At 43.2% G+C, this 17,433-nt stretch overlaps 1 protein-coding gene across 2 annotated transcripts in view; it reads left to right on the top strand.

Annotated features, from left to right (window-relative positions):
- Positions 1-6,336: 6,336 nt before the first annotated feature.
- Positions 6,337-17,433, top strand: part of DAAM1 (dishevelled associated activator of morphogenesis 1) — a 303,703-nt gene continuing 292,606 nt past the window's right edge. Inside the window, exon 1 of one of the 2 annotated variants that reach the window (XM_079909187.1) lies at positions 6,337-6,488. The gene's annotated coding sequence lies outside the window, so the exon portion shown is untranslated. The remainder of the gene's footprint in view (positions 6,489-17,433) is intronic. The other variant, XM_079909188.1, reaches the window with a different exon arrangement.

Here is a 17,433-nt window from a genome sequence, read left to right as displayed (position 1 = left end):
AAGCAGGCAGGCTCTAAATGGCTAAAACTCTGCTTATTTGAGCTATTATTGAAACAACTGGATATGAAATAGTTTGAGTTTTCTAGGCTACTAGTATGGGCTGGTAGTGTCAGGAGTGGGGTGAAGCTATTGACTCTTTAGATGATCTGGGTCTCGACTTTGTTGCAGCTTTAGTTAGATTCGGTCCATCACGGGCTTGGACTATTTTGAGGTCAGATATACTACCCTTCAGCCAGGCTTGGGAGCTGAGTACCAGTGAGGATCTAAACAATCACGGGAGATCTCTAGTTTACAGCCTGGTTATAGTTATTTGGGTTCCTGGGTATTCTCTTTGCTCTCCAGCCCCCAGCTTCTCCCCTTTGCCAGCTGCTGCCTTCACGCAGTGAAGACCCAGTGTGCAGTAGGCAGATTCATTCAGTTGCCCTGCCCCGCCTCCAGACTTCAGTGGACAACCTCGCTTGCAGTTGGGGTACCCACAGTGGGTATCATTCTCTAGGTAAGCAAGCAGCCATGAACATCGTCTCTCCTAGGAAGGACTTGTCACTTTCTAAAATTTAGTTCATTTAGGATTCTTTTTCATGTCCTCAGCTCTCTGACTTTGTTTTGTGATAAAACTGTGATTTTGTAGTGTATCCAGTTTTTTCTCTGTGTTAGTGTGGGTATGACCATCTCTTGTGTTTTTTTACATACTAAAATAGAAGGTCCGTACTTTGCTTTTTAGTTAGTAAAATACACACTCAGATTGTGTCAATAGAATCTCAGCTTAGGATTTTGCTTTTATTGGTGTGTGTGTGTATGTGTGTGTGTGTGTGTGTGTGCGCACATGTGTTTTGAGAGGCAGTGTTTGGAAGAAGCTGCATCAGAGATAGTTAACCAAGTGTCATCTTAAATCCAAAGTGAGTGTAGCCCTCCAGTTATACTTATTCAATTTATTCTCTGATCATTATGCTTCATAAATGTTGGTTAATTTATTAAATTATAGATAAATATCTAATCATTTCGTGTCTGATAATTTTAAATATTTCTTGTTATTTCATGCTCTAATAAGCACAGTTAAATTGTATTCTTGTGATAAATCACAACATGTTTATTGTGTTATTTGTCTCTGGTTACTTCTCTTTGACTTCAAATTTCATGCACTTTCAGCTACACTTCCTTATACAAGTAGACTACAATCATGAAATACAAATGACAAGACCTGAAGGTAGTGTAAAAGTTATAGTATTACAGTATTAGGATGATTTAATTATGAGTGATTTTCTTTTCCTTCTGCAAAGAGTTCTCTCAAGATTTCTAAAGACAAAGGTAATGAATTCATAGAATTTTAAACATAGAAATACAGAGACCTGACACAATGAAACACATTGTATCTTTGTTAACAAAATCTGAATCCCATCTTAAGTGATTTTGTGTTATATATTTATCTTTTTCTTCTCTTGTTTTAAAGGTTTCCTAGCTGTAGCAATGATAAAAAATATTACCTCATTGCAAAATATTATACTTACTGGGATATTAAAAAAGGATAATGTTCAAAGGGGAAGAGAATTTTTCAACCTCCAGATGTGCTCTAAAAGTGAATAGAATCTGAATATTTATAATTTAAATTATATTCTTTCCTTAAAAGCAGTGATAATTTTAGATATGCTTTATTTTAATTTCTAATTTGTTCTCAGGATCAGATTCTAAAAGGAGGCATGTTTCTAGGTATTAATGAACGAAAGAATATGTTATGGAGAAAAGTCACCATTTAATTATTTGCATGTTATTTGCTTCCTGTCTTTAGTTTCAAATCCTATGCAAGACAATCAGGACATCACTTACTCAATCTTATTATTAATTTGGGATCTCCATGGTCTTGCCTGGATTGCTCTTCTATTTAATTTGATAGCCAGCTTTTTTCAAGAAATGGAATCAAAGCTAACTAAATACACATCTGAAACAGAAGCTGAAGAAGAAAAGGAGTCAGGCTCTGAATAGCAGTACTTTTAGTAGGTTTCCTCCATCTGAACTGCAGAGAGTTTCCACAGAGCCCTTTTAGAAGTGTCAGAATAGGAAGGAGGAAAAGAAGAACAATCAGGTGTTTCTCCATAAATCTCTTGTGTGAGTTCCATTTCCATATTGAAATTTATTTATTTTAATTTTGTATTGTCATTAAAAAATAATTTTAAAATATAATGCAAATCTCAACTTCACTTATCCTTCCCCACACCAGTCTCATGCCCTGCTTGGTTTCATGCTGGCATTTGTATACAGTAGAATCTTATTCTGAAAGCTGTGTTTCCCTTTTTTTTTTTCTACCATGTATTTCAGTAAAAGAAGTGTGCATGTACAAAATGTCCATGTATATAGAGCTAATTTCATTGGGTTCTGATTCTTGTACACATTATTTCTAATTAGCAATCCAGTGCTTCTTAATATTTTATACATTTTTAGCCCTATCAAACAAAAAATACATTAACCCAAAAGAATGGCTTGAGAGATTTGTTTTTTTCAAAGGTATGATCCATATATTATAGCAATATCTTTTTATGGAAATCAAAGAAATTTAGCCTTTGACATTATAAAATATTGCTTATTATGACGTTTTTTAAAAACCAAAGTATGAATTATCTCTATAAAGACATATGAGTATAGATATCGATATAAACATACATAGATGGCAAGCACTGCATGAAAAAGGGAAAAATGCTTGAATTAGCTAAAAAATGGTAGGAGACGGCAGAGGAAGGAATGAAGACATTAAGAGAAGTAGGTGTCCTCTAGAGGAAGAGTTTCTCCCTTGGGTAATAAAATCTGCATCCAGTACAGCCAGGGTGATAGAGATGAGAAGCAAAAAATTTGTGGGTGGATCCTTCCACATAATTTTGAGAAATGCCACCACCATCCCTTAGATCCCAGTCTTTAGTCTGTGGAGGAAAGAGCAGCATTAGGTTTTGTTTTGTTTTGAGGTATAGTTGATGTACAGTATTATATAAGTTTCAGGTGTACAACATAGTGATTCACAATTTTAAAGGTTATACTCCATTTATAGCTATTATAAAATATTGGCTCTATTCCCTGTGTTATAAAATATATCCTTGTAGCTTATTTAGTTTATACATAATAGTTTGTACCTCCTAATCCCTTACCCATACCTGGTTCCTCCTCCCTTCCCTCTCCCCGCTGGTAACCATAGTGAGAGTGTAGCTGCTTACAGACAGCCTGCTCTGCAAAGAACACAGGAGCTCTCGGAAAATGAGTTTCTGGCTATGGGCCATATTTTCCAGGACATCTACCAGTGCCTTTGTGAGTCAGAGACATAAAAACACTTAATGTAAAGATCAGGGTTGGACCTATACAAATTCTTGAAAGATAGAAGAGCCAGAGCAAGTTTAGGGATAGAAAACATTTAGAAATCATCCAAAGAGGAAGAGAAAGCCACCCGAAAGACATTGGACGAGAGGTCCTGGGAGAAGGAAATTCAATCGTCTTTAGAGACTAGGGCTATTCATCTAGTCCCCAGGGCCCAGAGTCTCCAAATCCTCTGAGTCAAAAACTCAGAGAATGATTGGAAACCACATTTTGAAATTGCTTAAAGAAAATCCCCAAGGACTCCTGTGCTGCCAGCAAGGCCGGTTCTGACACAGGTCTCAGAAACCCCCCTACTGGCATCTGGGTTCCTTTGGCCCAGAGGAGGACTTAGGCTCGGGTTCAGTCCACCTCTGCTGCCCCAAAGGAATCACTGATGCTGAAAGAGGCAGTGAGCATCCCAAACACTCCTTGGCCTTCTAAACCTCAGAGCCCAGTAGAATCTTATTTGGGTTTCTTGGCCTGCCTTTTGCCTACTCCTATTCTGGGCTTGGCGCAGATGCACAACCATAATTGTTGGCCTTGTTTAATAACCACCCTCAAAGGTGACCTTTATAATCATGGTGCTGTGGTCTGAATGTTTGTGCCCTCCCCCAGTTTCATATGGTGAACTCCAAAGCCCCAAAGGTGATGTTATTAGTAGGGGAGGCCTTTGGGATGTGATTGGTTTGGGCGATTCGTTTACAAGTGCTCTTGTAAAAGAGAACTCATAGAGAACCCCAGCCCCTTCTGTCACAGGCAAAGCCCACTGGGATCCCTGGGAAAATTAAGATGGAATCTAGATGATAAGGTCAAACCACTTCTTTTGTGCTTAGTCTAGTTTCACTTGCCTCTAGGGTGCTGCATGCAGAGGCCTTGCACCTGGCAATTCAGACCAGAGTTCTAGTAGGAAATGGCTGCACTGACACCTCAGCTCGGAAGGCCCTGTGCAGAGATGCTGCGCCCAGCACTTCAAGCTGGAGCCTGAGCAGCGCAGCTGCACCAACCCCGCCAGAACCGCATCCTTTCCCCCTCCCCGCTGCTGAGCTCCCTGTAAAGCAGCCCTGCCCACGGCCTCTCTGGGTGTGTGCTCTAAAGCGATCTGGCGCCTCTCCATTCTTTGATCCAAGAATAGAGCTTTCCTTTGTTTCTGAACAAAATTCGGTCTTATTCTATGGCTCAAGTAACACTGGTCAGGAGAACCCTTGTTAGGGACCGGCTCGAAAAGGTCGGGAACACTTCGACCTTGTGAGGACACAGCGAGAAGGTGCCAGCTATGAACCAGGAAGAGGGCCCTCACCTGGCTATGCTGCCACCCTGAGCTCAGCCTTCCAGCCTCCAGAAATGTGAGAAATAAATTTCCGATGTTTATAAGCCACCCAGTCTGTGATATTTTGTAGCAGCCGAGTGGACTGAAACACACCTGTCAAGTCTGACCAGAATGCCAACAGGGAGGCCTCTTTGCCCAAGCAGATTCCTAGGATCAGGTGATGCGTCATGAAGGAGCCGTGCAGCCCTCTCCTTTTTGCTTTGGGAGGTATTTACAGGTAAGGTATAGAGGGAGCAGAAGCAACAAATTTCTGTCTTCTGGTTTCAGAAATGTTTATAAAGCCCTATTTTTCCCCCTGCCTACTTCGTTATAACAAGAATGCAACTATGGTACAATAACCAAATTTGTCCAACAGTGACCCCGGGAACTTATGCCCAGGTAGCATGGATACCAAGACGACAGGGAATAGGGGGGTCTCCCCTTCTACCAGAGCTTCCCTCTCCTATCCCTCGACCCCATCTTCAGAAGGGGCTGCAACTTTCCACAACATCTCCAGGTACTAGGCAACTGTGGTTCCCAGACAGCTCCCTAAATGGCTGCATATAAGGCCAGAATGCCTGGCACCTAAACACACTTGTTTGTTTCTACTAATAAAATGAATCTTTTGCCTAACCAATAAGAATTGTGGAAATAAATGAACACCACTCTACCGGGAACAAACAAGAGTTGTTTATTCAGAGTTTACTAGAGGAAGGGACTCATCCACCATTACTTGTGTTTGGCAGAAACTCAAAGGCAGGCAAGGGAAATGGAGAAGCTTTATAGTGAAAAGAGGTGAGGACTTCAGGTGTGCTCTGATTGAAGATTGTAGGCATGGGAGGTGCCTGCAATAGAAGCAAGGCATCTCATGTGATAGCTTTGGCGGAACATGTTTGGCTTACTTTGGTTGGTCCTGAGATGAAAGCAGGGAGGGAGGAAAACTAGGGAAGGGGGCTTCCCTGCTGGCGCAGTGGCTAAGAATCTGCCTGCCAGTGCAGGGGACACAGGTTCGAGCCCTGGCCTGGGAAGATCCCACATGCTGCAGAGCAACTAAGCCCGTGCACCACAACTACTGAGCCTGTGCTCTAGAGCCCGCGAGCCACAACTACTGAAGCTCGTGCACCTAGAACCCGTGCTCCACAACAAGAGAAGCCACCTCAATGAGAAGCCCGTGCACCGCAACGAAGAGTAGGCCCTGCTCGCCGCAACTAGAGAAAAGCCTACACATAGCAAAACTAAAATAAATAAAATAAAATAAATTAATTAAAAAAAAAAAACTAGGTAAGTTAGCAGTCACTGGTCAAAGCCTGACCACGCTGGGCTGCTTGCTGCAGAGGTTGTGGGTCAGAGTTCTGTTGTCATATGTGGTCTGGCCATTGTCTGTTTGTATATTCAGCCTCTCAAAATGGAGAGCAGTGGTGGGTAGGAGTCCCCAGACCTACCTATATTTACAGATCTGTGACTGTTTCGTGATGCCCAGCCCAGCATTCTTCTTTGGGCAGTTCAGTTCAGAAGCAAAGGAAAGTTTTATTCTTGGATCAGAGAATGGAGAAGTGTCAGCTCCCGCCCTAGAGCACTCGCTCTTCCTGGCTGTGGGCGGGGATGCGTCATAGGGGTCTCATCCGCATGCGGAGGGGGAGGAGTTAACACAGGACATGCGCAGCTGCCCTGCTCACGCTGCAGTTCGGAGTGCTGGGCGCGGTGCTTGTGCGCCCGGCCCGCCGCGCTGAGGTGTCACAGCCAGTTCACACCAAGAACGCTGGTCTGAAGGGCCGGGTGCCAGACCTCCGCACACAGCACCCCATGAGCGAAGGAAACTAGAAGAGGCACCAAGGAAAAGAAGAAAAAAAAGGTTAGACTTTCTTTCCCAGATTCTATCTTTATTTCCTGGGAATTGTTAATGGGCTTTGTCAGTGACACATCTCTCTTCTGCCTTTTGTCCTCATTCTTGAGGGCGCTGAGGGGCGCAGGTTCATCTTCTGTAACTGCTTCCTGCAGAGTCTGGGCATCGTCGTAACCCCTGGTGGAGGAGCAGACCGTCTCCCCAGCCGCCTTTAGATGTGTGTGATTGTCTCCTGGCCTCAGTCCAAACTGTTCTATCCCTGAGCGACCAGCATTAGTTAACCTTTCGGAGACAAAGGACACGAGACAATTTCAGATGCTTGGCGCATATACTAGCAAGAGAATAATGGTCACAAGTCAAATTTTTCCTAAACATGAAAGTATCTAGTTCTTTTGCCTGAAGGCACAAGTGTGCCCTGTTGTCGAGGCTCACCGCCCTGGCCTGAATATCACTGGTCACACTTTTGTTTTTTGGAAGAGAAGCTTCAGGTGAGAGAGAGAGGTTCACACCAGCAGTCGGGGGGTCCATTGCCCCAGGTTGTCTTTCTGGAGGCTGGGACTTGGGGTCCCCTCTTCACTCGAGTGTGAGGTACCCCTGGACTGACCCCTCCAGCTTCAGGGCAGAACAGGCGGTTGGGATCGGCAAGTGGGGTCCATGTGCTTAGGAGTGAGCTGATTTTGCCGGCTGCCAGTTTTCCAGGGTTTTAGGTTCACCCAGTCTCCTGACTGGAACGGGTGCAGGGCCAGGTTGGTGGGTGCAGGCAGCACCTGGTTGCCGTATTCGTGAGGGCTTTCGTGGTTGCTCCTATCTGGAGAGCATACTTGAGTTGTTCTATTTCAAGGGGGTTAAAGTGTCCCTCCTCTCGGGATTGGGGAATGGGTCTACCATACATGAGTCAAATGCACTAAACTTATCCCTTGGGGCTAACTGCGTGCGGAGCAGGACAATGGGAAGCAACTTAATCCAACTTTCTTGAGTCTCCTGACATTGCTTGGCTAAGGCCTGTTTCAAGGTCTGATTTGATCTCTCTACTTTCCCCTATGACTGGGGGCCTCCAGGCTGAGTGCAATGTCCGGTTTAGCCCAGGGCGCTCATTATTCCCTTTTCACTAGAGACACAAATGCTGGACCATTACCGCTCTGTAGGGATCCTGGGAGCCCCAAACTGGGGAGTATTTCCTTTCGTAATGTCTTAGCCACTTCAGCTGCCATTTCAGTTGTAGCAGGGAATGCTTCTATCCACTCAGAACACGTGTCTGCTAGCACTGAGAGATAACTGAAGTTGCCCGTACTCTCGGCATGTGAAATCAGTCTGCCAGTCTTCCCCAGGAGACGTCCCTCTGGTCTGAATGGGCCTAATCTAGGGTCTCTGGGGGGGTCTGGTGCTGGGGCTGTTCACTGTGCAGATGGCGCAGGTCTCAACTATCTGACTGATTATACTTTTCATGCCAGGAGTTACCATGACCTCAACTAACCAATTACATAGGTCTTCCCTTCTGCAGTGAGTTTCTTGATGAGCCTCCCTGATGGCTTGACAAGCTGCAGTCTGGGGAAAGAAGTATTGCCCATGTTCATTAACTAGCCACACATGGCCTCCTAGATCTCTGCGGAAGCACCATTTTTGGGTTTTATCTAATTCTTCCTTGTGTGGATTGGGGAATAATTGGAGGTATGAGGGGTAGTGGCCAAGTTACTTTACTGGTTCTAGGGCCGCCCTTCTGGCAGTTGCAACTACCTTGTTTTTCCCTTTATTACCTCTGCACCCACCTTTTGGTGACTCCCCCAGTGAATCACTGCCACCTTTTCTGGAAGCCGTACTGCTTCTAAGAGCTTCAATATGCTTAAACCATGTTTCATCTGTTTATTCTCTGCAATAAGCAGACCTCTTTTCTTCCAAATAGCCCCATGTGCATGTAGGATGGCATGTGCCTACTGAGAGTGTGTGTAAACACTTAAAAGCTTCCCTGTCCTGAGCTCTAAGGCTCAGGTGAAGGCTATCATCTTTGCCCTTTGGGCAGAAATCCCTGGAGGTAGGCTTCTTGCTTCTAAGACGGGTCTGGGAGGTTGCTGTGTATCCCGCCAGCCTTTTCCCCTCTCTGTTAAAACTGCTCCTGCCTGTGAACCATTCCTCTTTGGCATTAGGGAGAAGCTCACTTCCCTTGTCAAGGTGACTGGAATAGATCACGCCTGTGGTTTCTGTACCATCATGCGCCAGGGACCCCATTTCTGTGGGTAGCAGTGTGGCAGGATTTAGTATGTGACAGGTTTTTTGGTAGCCACTGGGTTATCTAAAAGCATAGCTTGAACTTGAATCAGGGGAATGGCGTGATTCCAGGGGATAGCCATTCTGTTCCCTTAAAACTTACTAAAGCCTGAACCTGGTGTGAAGTCCATATAGTGATTGGCTGACCAAACATTAACTTTTCAGCTTCCTTTAGGGTTGTAGTCGCTGCTACTGCCTGTAGGCAAGGAGGCCATTCCTTAGTGATTTGATCTAATTGTTTAGAGAAATAAGCAGCCAACTGAGTAAGGGGTCCCAGTTTTTGAGCTGATACCCCAAAGGTGATTTCACGTCTCCCATCAATGTAAAGGTCAAAGGGTTTAGCTAAATCTGGGAGGGGCAGGGCAGGGGCCTGAAGTAATTGCTTTTTTGATTCTTGAAAGGCCCCTTTATGTGCTGAATTCCATCCAAAAAGATCAACATCCTTTCCCTTCAACTTTTCATATAGAGGCTTAGCTGTTAGACCATAGTTAGCGATCAGATGTGGCAAAAGCCAGCCATCCCCAGGAAACCTCTAAACTGTCTTCTCGTTTTAGGAGGAGGGAGGCTGCAAATGGCTCCTTTCCTTTCCTGGGGTAGGTTTCTCCGACCTTCTGTGAGAAAGAAGCCTAGGTATCAAACTAGGGTATCACCCTAGTCTGTGATATTTGAGACTTTTTCTTGGACACCTTTTATCCTTTATTGGCTAGGTGGTTCAGAGTGGTAACAATATTTTTGTCAGAGGCCTGCTTAGTAGGGCTAGCAATCAGGGTGTTGTCTACTCATTGGAGAAGAGTTCCCTCCTCCAGATTTAGATCTTTTAAGTCTTTAGTTAAAGCTTCCCCAAAGATGGTGGGGAACTTTTCAAACCCTTGGGACAGGACTTCCCAGCAGTATTGCTGTTTTTGTTTCATGTTTGGGTCTTGGCACTCAAAAGCAAAAATTCTTGTGACTCCAGGGCTAATGGAATACAGAAGAAGGCATCTTTTGAATCTAATGCAGAATGCCACGTCCTGGTGGACAGTGGATTAGGGACTACAGGATGTGTATCCTCGGTGGCTTCGTTGACTGCCCTGAGGTCCTGTACCATTCGGTATTCCCCACTGGATTTTTTTCTGGGAAGGAATTAGTGCTGAGCAGAAGAGGTCAAGTCACCAGACGTGACGAAATATCACCTAGAGCACTCCCTCCTTTATCTTTTCCCACCGCATGAAACAGAGGATCTTGTCCTGATGCCATTTTACTGAGAGAAATAATCTGGATAAGTGAACACAAAGAGATGTAATATTAGAGCCCAGGCCAGGTTCACCCTGGATCACTTCACAGTCCTGAGTATGTAGAAGTGGAAGGTATGAGGCTGATTTGCCACCAAGCTTTGAAGATCTACTGCAACTCAGGCAGGAATCCACACAGGAGCCTGTGGCAGGGAACAGAGCAAGTTCAAAGTGACCAAAGGGGTCACTTTGGACACAACTGAGGACAAGTGCTTCAGCCATGGCCAGAAAGGTGCTTCCCTGAGTGTATCTTTGGTATATATTTTCTAGTGGGGGGTGAGATGTCCTACAGCCTTAAGAGGATATGTCTGAGTTGCAGTTCTGGGGTCAAAGCAAGAAGAACCAAGATTAGTCCTTTGCACAGGAAATGCTTCACAAAGACTGCTGGGGATCATCTGTAGAAGAGCAACCCCAGGAAGGGAAGGAGGCAATTTTAATGACTACTAAGATAGGGCCTCTAGCGGTTTGACCAAAATATTGGCAGAAGAGAAGTTACTTTGTACTTTCCAGTGGTAAATAGGACATACAGGTTATAAAACTACACACTAAAATAGCTAAGAGAATATACTTCAACTTGAAAAGTCCAGGTACATGTGAAAAAACACCATATAAAATGACATAATAAAACTAAGAATAAATAAGTATAATAGGGAAAATAAAATAATTAAAACCAGAAGAGAAATAGAAAATATAAAAGACAAAAGAGGTCAAGGCTGTGCTAATAAGCAATTTTGAAAAGAGCTGAGAGGGATCGGATAAGACGGTGGAGTAGAAAGACGCTGAGCTCACCTCCTCTTATGAGAACACCAAAATGACAACTATTTGCAAAACAACCATCGATGAAAAATACCAGAACTTATAATAAAAGATCTTCTACAACTAAAGACATAAAGAACCACAATAAGGTGGATAGGAAGGGTGGATTTACAGTGTAGTCAAATTCCATACCCCCGGGTGGTGACCCACAAACTAGAGAATAATTATATTGTAGAGGTTCTCCTACGGGAGTGAGAGTTCTGAGCCCCATGATGGTCCCCCCCAGCCTAGGGGTTCTACAAAGGGAAGATGAGCCCCCAGAGCATTTGTCTTTGAAGGCCAGAGGGGCTTAATTTCAGGAGTCCCACAGGACTGGGAAATAGACTCTTACAGGGTGCACACAAAATCTCACATGCTCCACCACCCAGGGCAAAAGCAATAATTTGATAGGAGCCTGGGACAGACCTACTGGCTCCTCTTGAAGTGGCTCCCGGAGAGGCTGGGAGAGCGGGTGCTGAAGCTCACCCTGGGGACATAGACACTGGTGGCAGCCATTCCTGGGAGCTCCTTCTACCATGTGGACTGGACACCGGTGTTGGCAGGTACCATTGTGGGATCCTCCCTCTAGCTCATTAGGGCCAAGACCTGGCCCCACCCAATAACCTATAGACACCAATTCTGGGAAGCCTCAGACCAAGCAACTAACTGGGTGGGGACACAGCCCCACCCATCAACAGACAGGCTGCCTAAAGACTTCCTGAGCCCACACCCACCTCTAGACATGCCTCTAGACACAGCCCTGCCCACCAGAGGGCCAGGACCCAGCTCTACCCACCAGTGGGCAGGCACCAGCACTGCCCTCCAGGAAGTGTGCTCTAGCCTCTGGATCAGTCTTACCCACTAGGGGACAGACACCAGACCCAAGAAAACCACAATCCCTCAGCCTGTCCACAGCAGACCAGACACTGCCCTGGGACCAGCGGGACCTGGGCCAGTACAAGCTTCGGGACACCCCAGACCCCATACCAAACTGTGTCAGGAACTGGCCCCCTCCCACCAGCAATCTGACACCAGCTCTGGGATCCCTGAGCCCTGCATCCAGACTCTAGGGCCTGGATCTGCCTGCCAGTAGCCCAGCACTAACCCCAGGACATGGCTGCACCCACTAGTGTGTGGGCAACAGTCTCAGAGTCTTCTGGACCCTGACTCCATGACCAGTGAGCCAGCACTAGCCTCAGGGCCCTCTGGGGTTCAGCAGGCATCCACCTCATGACCAGGCCCTGCCAATCAGGAGCCAGTAGCTTCTGCACAAGGCAGAGCCTGGCAGCCAACTGGACTAGGGACCAACCAAATCTACTAAACCACCCACAGAGTCAGCATGCCACAAGAGAAGGACCTATGCAGCCCTCATAGGGGGAACCCTAGAGCATAAAGCTTGGGTGATGATGGGGGAGTGCACTGCTAGGACACATGGGACATCTCCTATAGAAGAGCACTTCTCCAAGGTTGGGAAATATAACTAACCAACCAGATATATAAAAATACAAACAGCAACTTAGGCAAAATAAGGTGACAGAGGAACATGTTCCAAATGAAGGTACAAGATAAAACCCCAGAAGAACTAAGAGAAGTGGAGATAGGCGATCTACCCAAGAAAGAGTTCAGGGTAATGATTATAAAGATGATCAAAGAAGTTAGGAGAAGAATGGATGCACAGAGCAAGAAGTTACTTTTTAACAGAGTTAGAAAATATAAAGAATGAGGGGAACTTCAAGATGGTGGAGGAGTAAGACATGGAGATCACCTTCCTCCCCACAAATACATCAGAAATACATCTACACGTGGAACAACTACAGAGCACGTACTGAACGCTGGCAGAAGACCTCAGACTTCCCCAAAGGCAAGAAACTCCCCCAAGTACCTGGGTAGGGCAAAAGAAAAAGAAAAAACAGAGATAAAAGAATAGGGAAGGGACCTGCATCTCTGGGAGGGAGCTGTGAAAGAGGAAAATTTTCCACACACTAGGAAGCCCCTTCACTGGTGGAGATGGGGGATGGGCTGAAGGAAGCTTTGGAGCCACAGAGGAGAGTGCAGCAACAGGGGTGCAGAGGGCAAAGCAGAGAGATTGCTGCACAGAGGATCAGTGCCGACCAGCACTCACCAGCCTGAGAGGCTTGTCTGCTCACGTGCCAGGATGGGTACGGGCTGGGAGCTGAGGCTTGGGTTTCAGAGGTCAGATCCCAAGAGAGGACTCGGGTAAGCTGCGTGAACACAGACTGAAGGGGGTTAGTGTGCCACAGCTGGCCAGGAGGGAGTCCGGGAAAAACTCTGGAACTGCCTAAGAGGCAGTGACTGCACCAATTTACATTCCCACCAACAGTGTACAAGTGTTCCCTTTTCTTCATATTTTCACCAACACTTGTTATTTGTGGTCTTTTTGATGATAGCCATTCTGACAGGTGTGAGGTGATATTGTGGTTTTTGTTTTTTTTGTTTGTTTGTTTGTTTTTTTGCGGTACGCGGGTCTTTCACTGTTGTGGCCTCTCCCATTGCGGAGCACAGGTTCTGGACGCGCAGGCCCAGTGGCCATGGCTCACGGGCCCAGCTGCTCCGCGGCATGTGCGATCTTCCCAGACTGGGGCACGAACCCGTGTCCCCTGCATCGGCAGGACTCTCAACCACTGCGCCACCAGGGAAGCCCTGATATTGTGGTTTTGATTTGAATTTTCCTGATGATTAGCGACAGTGAGCATGTTTTCATGTGACTGTTGGCCATCTGCATGTCCTCTTTGGAAGTATGTCTGTTCAGGTCTTCTGCACATATTTTAATTGGGTTGTTTGTTTTTTTGACGTTGAGTTGTATGAGCTGTTTGTTATTTTATATATTAAACCCTTATTGGTCATATCGTTTGTAAATATTTTCTCCCATTCGGTAGGTTGTCTTTTCATTTTGTCAATGGTTTCCTTTGCTTTGCAAAACGTTTTAAGTTTAGTTAGGTTCCATTTGATATTTTTCCTTTTATTTCCTTTGTTTTAGGAGATAGATCCCCCCAAAATTTGTTACCTTTATGTCAAAGTGTGTTCTGCCTGTGTTTTCCTCTAGAAGTTTTATGGTTTCTGGTCTTACATTTAGGTCTTTAATCCATTTTGATTTTATTTTTCTACATGATGTTAGAGAATGTTCTAATTTCATTCTTTCACATGTAGCTGTCCAGTTTTCCCAGCACCACTTATTGAAGAGATGGTCTTTTCTCCATTGTATATTCTTGCCTCCTTTGTCATAGACTAATTGACCATAAATGCATGGGTCTATTTCTGGGCTCTCTTATTCTGTTCCATTGATCTATGTGTCTGTTTTTGTTCCAGTACTATACTGTTTTGATGACTGTAGCTTTGTACTCTAGTCTGAAGTCAGGAAAAGTGGTTCCTTCAGCTCTGTTCTTCTTTCTCAAGATAGCTTTGGCTATTTGGGGCCTTTTGTCTTTCCATACAAAAATTAAAATTATTTGTCTAGTTCTGTGAAAAATGCCGTTGGTATTTTGATAGAGATTGTACTGAATCTGTAGATTACCTTGGGTAGTATGGCCATTTTAATAATACTAATTCTGCCAATCTAAGAACATGGTATATCTTTCCATCTGTTTGTGTCATCTTCAATTCATTCATCAGTATCTTATATTTTTCCGAGTACAGGTCTTTTACTTTCCTAGGTAGGTTTATTCCTAGGTATTTTATTCTTTTTGATGCAATGGTAAATGAGATTGTATCCTTAATTTCTCTTTCTGATAGTTTGTTGATAGTGTATAGAAATGCAACAGATTTCTGTATGTTAATTTTGTATCCTGCAACTTTCCTGAATTCATTGATGAGGTCTAGTAGCCTTGTGGTGGCATCTTTAGAATTTTCTATGTATAGTGTCATGTCATCTGCACGCAGTGACAGTTTTACTTCTTCCTTTCCAATTTGGATTCTTTTTATTTCTTTTTGTTGTCTGATTGCTGTGGCTAGAACTTCCAATACTTTGTTGAATAAGAATGGCAAGAACAGGCATCCTTGTCTTGTTACTGATCTTAAAGAAATGCTTTCAGCTTTTCACCATTGAGTATGATGTTAGCTGTGGGTTTGTCATATGTGACCTCTATTATGTTGAGGTATGTTCCCCCTATGCCCACATTCTGGAGACTTTTTTTTATCATAAATGGATGCTGAAATTTGTCAAAAGCTTTTCTGCATCTAACAAGATGATTATATGTTTTTTTAAAAAAAATTTTACTTTATATTGGAATACAGTTGACTAACAATGTTGTGTTAGTTTCAGGTGTACAGCAAAGTGATACAGGTATACATATATCATTTCTTTTTCACATTCTTTCCCCATTTAGCTTATTACAAAATATTGAGTATAGTTCCCTGTGCTATATACAGTAGGTCCTTCTTGTTTATTTTTTATATAGTAATGTTATATGTTAATCACAAACTCCTAATTTATCCTCCCCCTCCTTTCCGTTTGGTAACCATAAGTTTGTTTTCTAAGTCTGTGAGTCTGTTTCTGTTTTGTAAACAAGTTCATTTGTATCATTTTTTAAAGATTCCATATACAAGTGGTATCATATGATATTTGTCTTTCTCTGACTTACTTCACTTAGTATGATAATCTCGAGGTCCATCCATGTTGCTGCAAATGGCATTACTTCATTCTTTTTTATGGCTGAGTAGCATTCCATTGTGTACATGTATATTTTTTGTTTGATGTTTACAAAGATTTTTAAAATAAAATTTTTAATGGAATATAGTTGATTTTGTAGATTAATCCTCTGTCAGTCATTTCATTTGCAAATATTTTCTCCCATTTGGTGAGTTGTCTTTTTTGCTGATGATAGTTTCCTTTGCTGTGCAAAACTTTTAAGTTTCATTAGGTCCCATTAGTTTATTTTTGTTTTTATTTCCATTTCTCTAGGAGGTGGATCCAAACAGATATTACTGTGATTTATGTCAAAGAGTGTTCTGCCTGTGTTTTCCTCTAAAAGTTTTATAGTCTCTGGTCTTACATTTAGGGTTTTGATACATTTTCAGCTTATTTTTGTACATGGTGTTAGAGAATGCTCTAATTTCATTTTTCACATGTACCTGTCCAGTTTTCCCAGCACCACTTATTGAAGAGGCTGTCTTTTGTCCATTGCATATTCTTGCCTCCTTTACCAAAGATAAGGTGACCATATGTGCGTGGGTTTATCTCTGGGGTTTCTATCATGTTCGATTGATCTATATTTCTGTTTTTGTGCTAGTACCATACTGTCTTGATTACTGTAGCTTTGTAGTATAGTCTGAAGTCAGGGAGCCTGATTCCTACAGCTCCATTTTTCTTTCTCAAGATTGCCTTGGCTATTTGGGGTCTTTTGTGTTTCCATACAAATTGTGAAATTTTTAGCTCTACTTTAGGGAAAAATGCCATTGGTAGTTTGTTAGGGATTGCATTGAATCTGTAGATTGCTTTGGGTAGTAGAGTCATTTTCACAATGTTGATTCGTCCAATCCAAGAACATGGTGTATCTCTCCATCTGTTGGTAAAATCTTTAATTACTTTCATCAGTGTCTTATAGTTTTCTGCATACAGGTCTTTTGCCTCCTTATGTGGGTTTATTCCTAGGTGTTTTATTCTTTTTGTTGCAGTGGTAAATGGGAGTGTTTCCTTAATTTCTCTTTCAGATTTTTCATCATTAGTGTATAGGAATGCAAGAGATTTCTGTGCATAATTTTGTGTCCTTCTACTTTACCAAATTCATTGATTAGCTCTGGTAGTTTTCTGGTAACATCTTTAGGATTCTCTGTGTATAGTATCATGTCATCTGCAAACAGTGACAGTTTTACTTCTTCTTTTCTGATTTGGATTCCTTTTATTTGTTTTTCTTCTCTGATTGCTGTGGCTAAAACTTCCAAAACTATGTTGAATAAGAGTGGTGAGAGTGGGCAACCTTGTCTTCTTCCTGATCTTAATGGAAATGGTTTCAGTTTTTCACCATTGGGGATGATGTTGTCTGTGGGTTTGTCATATACGGCCTTTATTATGTTGACGTAAGTTCCCTCTATGTCTACTTTCTGGAGGGTTATCATAAGTGGGTGTTGAATTTTGTCAAAAGCTTTTTCTGCATCTGTTGAGATGATCATATGGTTTTTCTCCTTCAATTTGTTAATATGGTGTATCACATTGATTGATTTGTGTATATTGAAGAATCCTTGCATTCCTGGGATAAACCCCACTTGATCATGGTGTACGATCCTTTTAATATATTGCTGGATTCTGTTTGCTAGTATTTTGTTGAGGATTATTGCATCTATGTTCATCAGTGATATTGGCCTGTAGTTTTCTTTTTTGGTGAAATCTTTGTCTGGTTTTGGTGTTAGTGTGACGGTGGCCTCATAGAATGAGTTTGGGAGTGTTCCTCCCTCTGGTATATATTCGAAGAGTTTGAGATGGATAGGTGTTAGCTCTTCTCTATATGTTTAATAGAATTCTCCTGTGAAGCCATCTGGTCCTGGACTTTTGTTTGTTGGAAGATTTTTAACCACAGTTTCAATTTCAGTGCTTATGATTGGTCTGTTTATATTTTCTATTTCTTCCTGGTTCAGTCTCAGAAGGTAGTGCTTTTCTAAGAATATGTCAGTTT

This window comes from Stenella coeruleoalba (assembly GCF_951394435.1).
Source record: "Stenella coeruleoalba genome assembly, chromosome: 2".
Classification (NCBI taxonomy): Eukaryota; Metazoa; Chordata; class Mammalia; order Artiodactyla; family Delphinidae; genus Stenella; species Stenella coeruleoalba.
The sequence above is the reverse complement of the archived record's forward strand: the minus strand, read 5'-3'. Positions and strand labels throughout refer to the sequence as shown.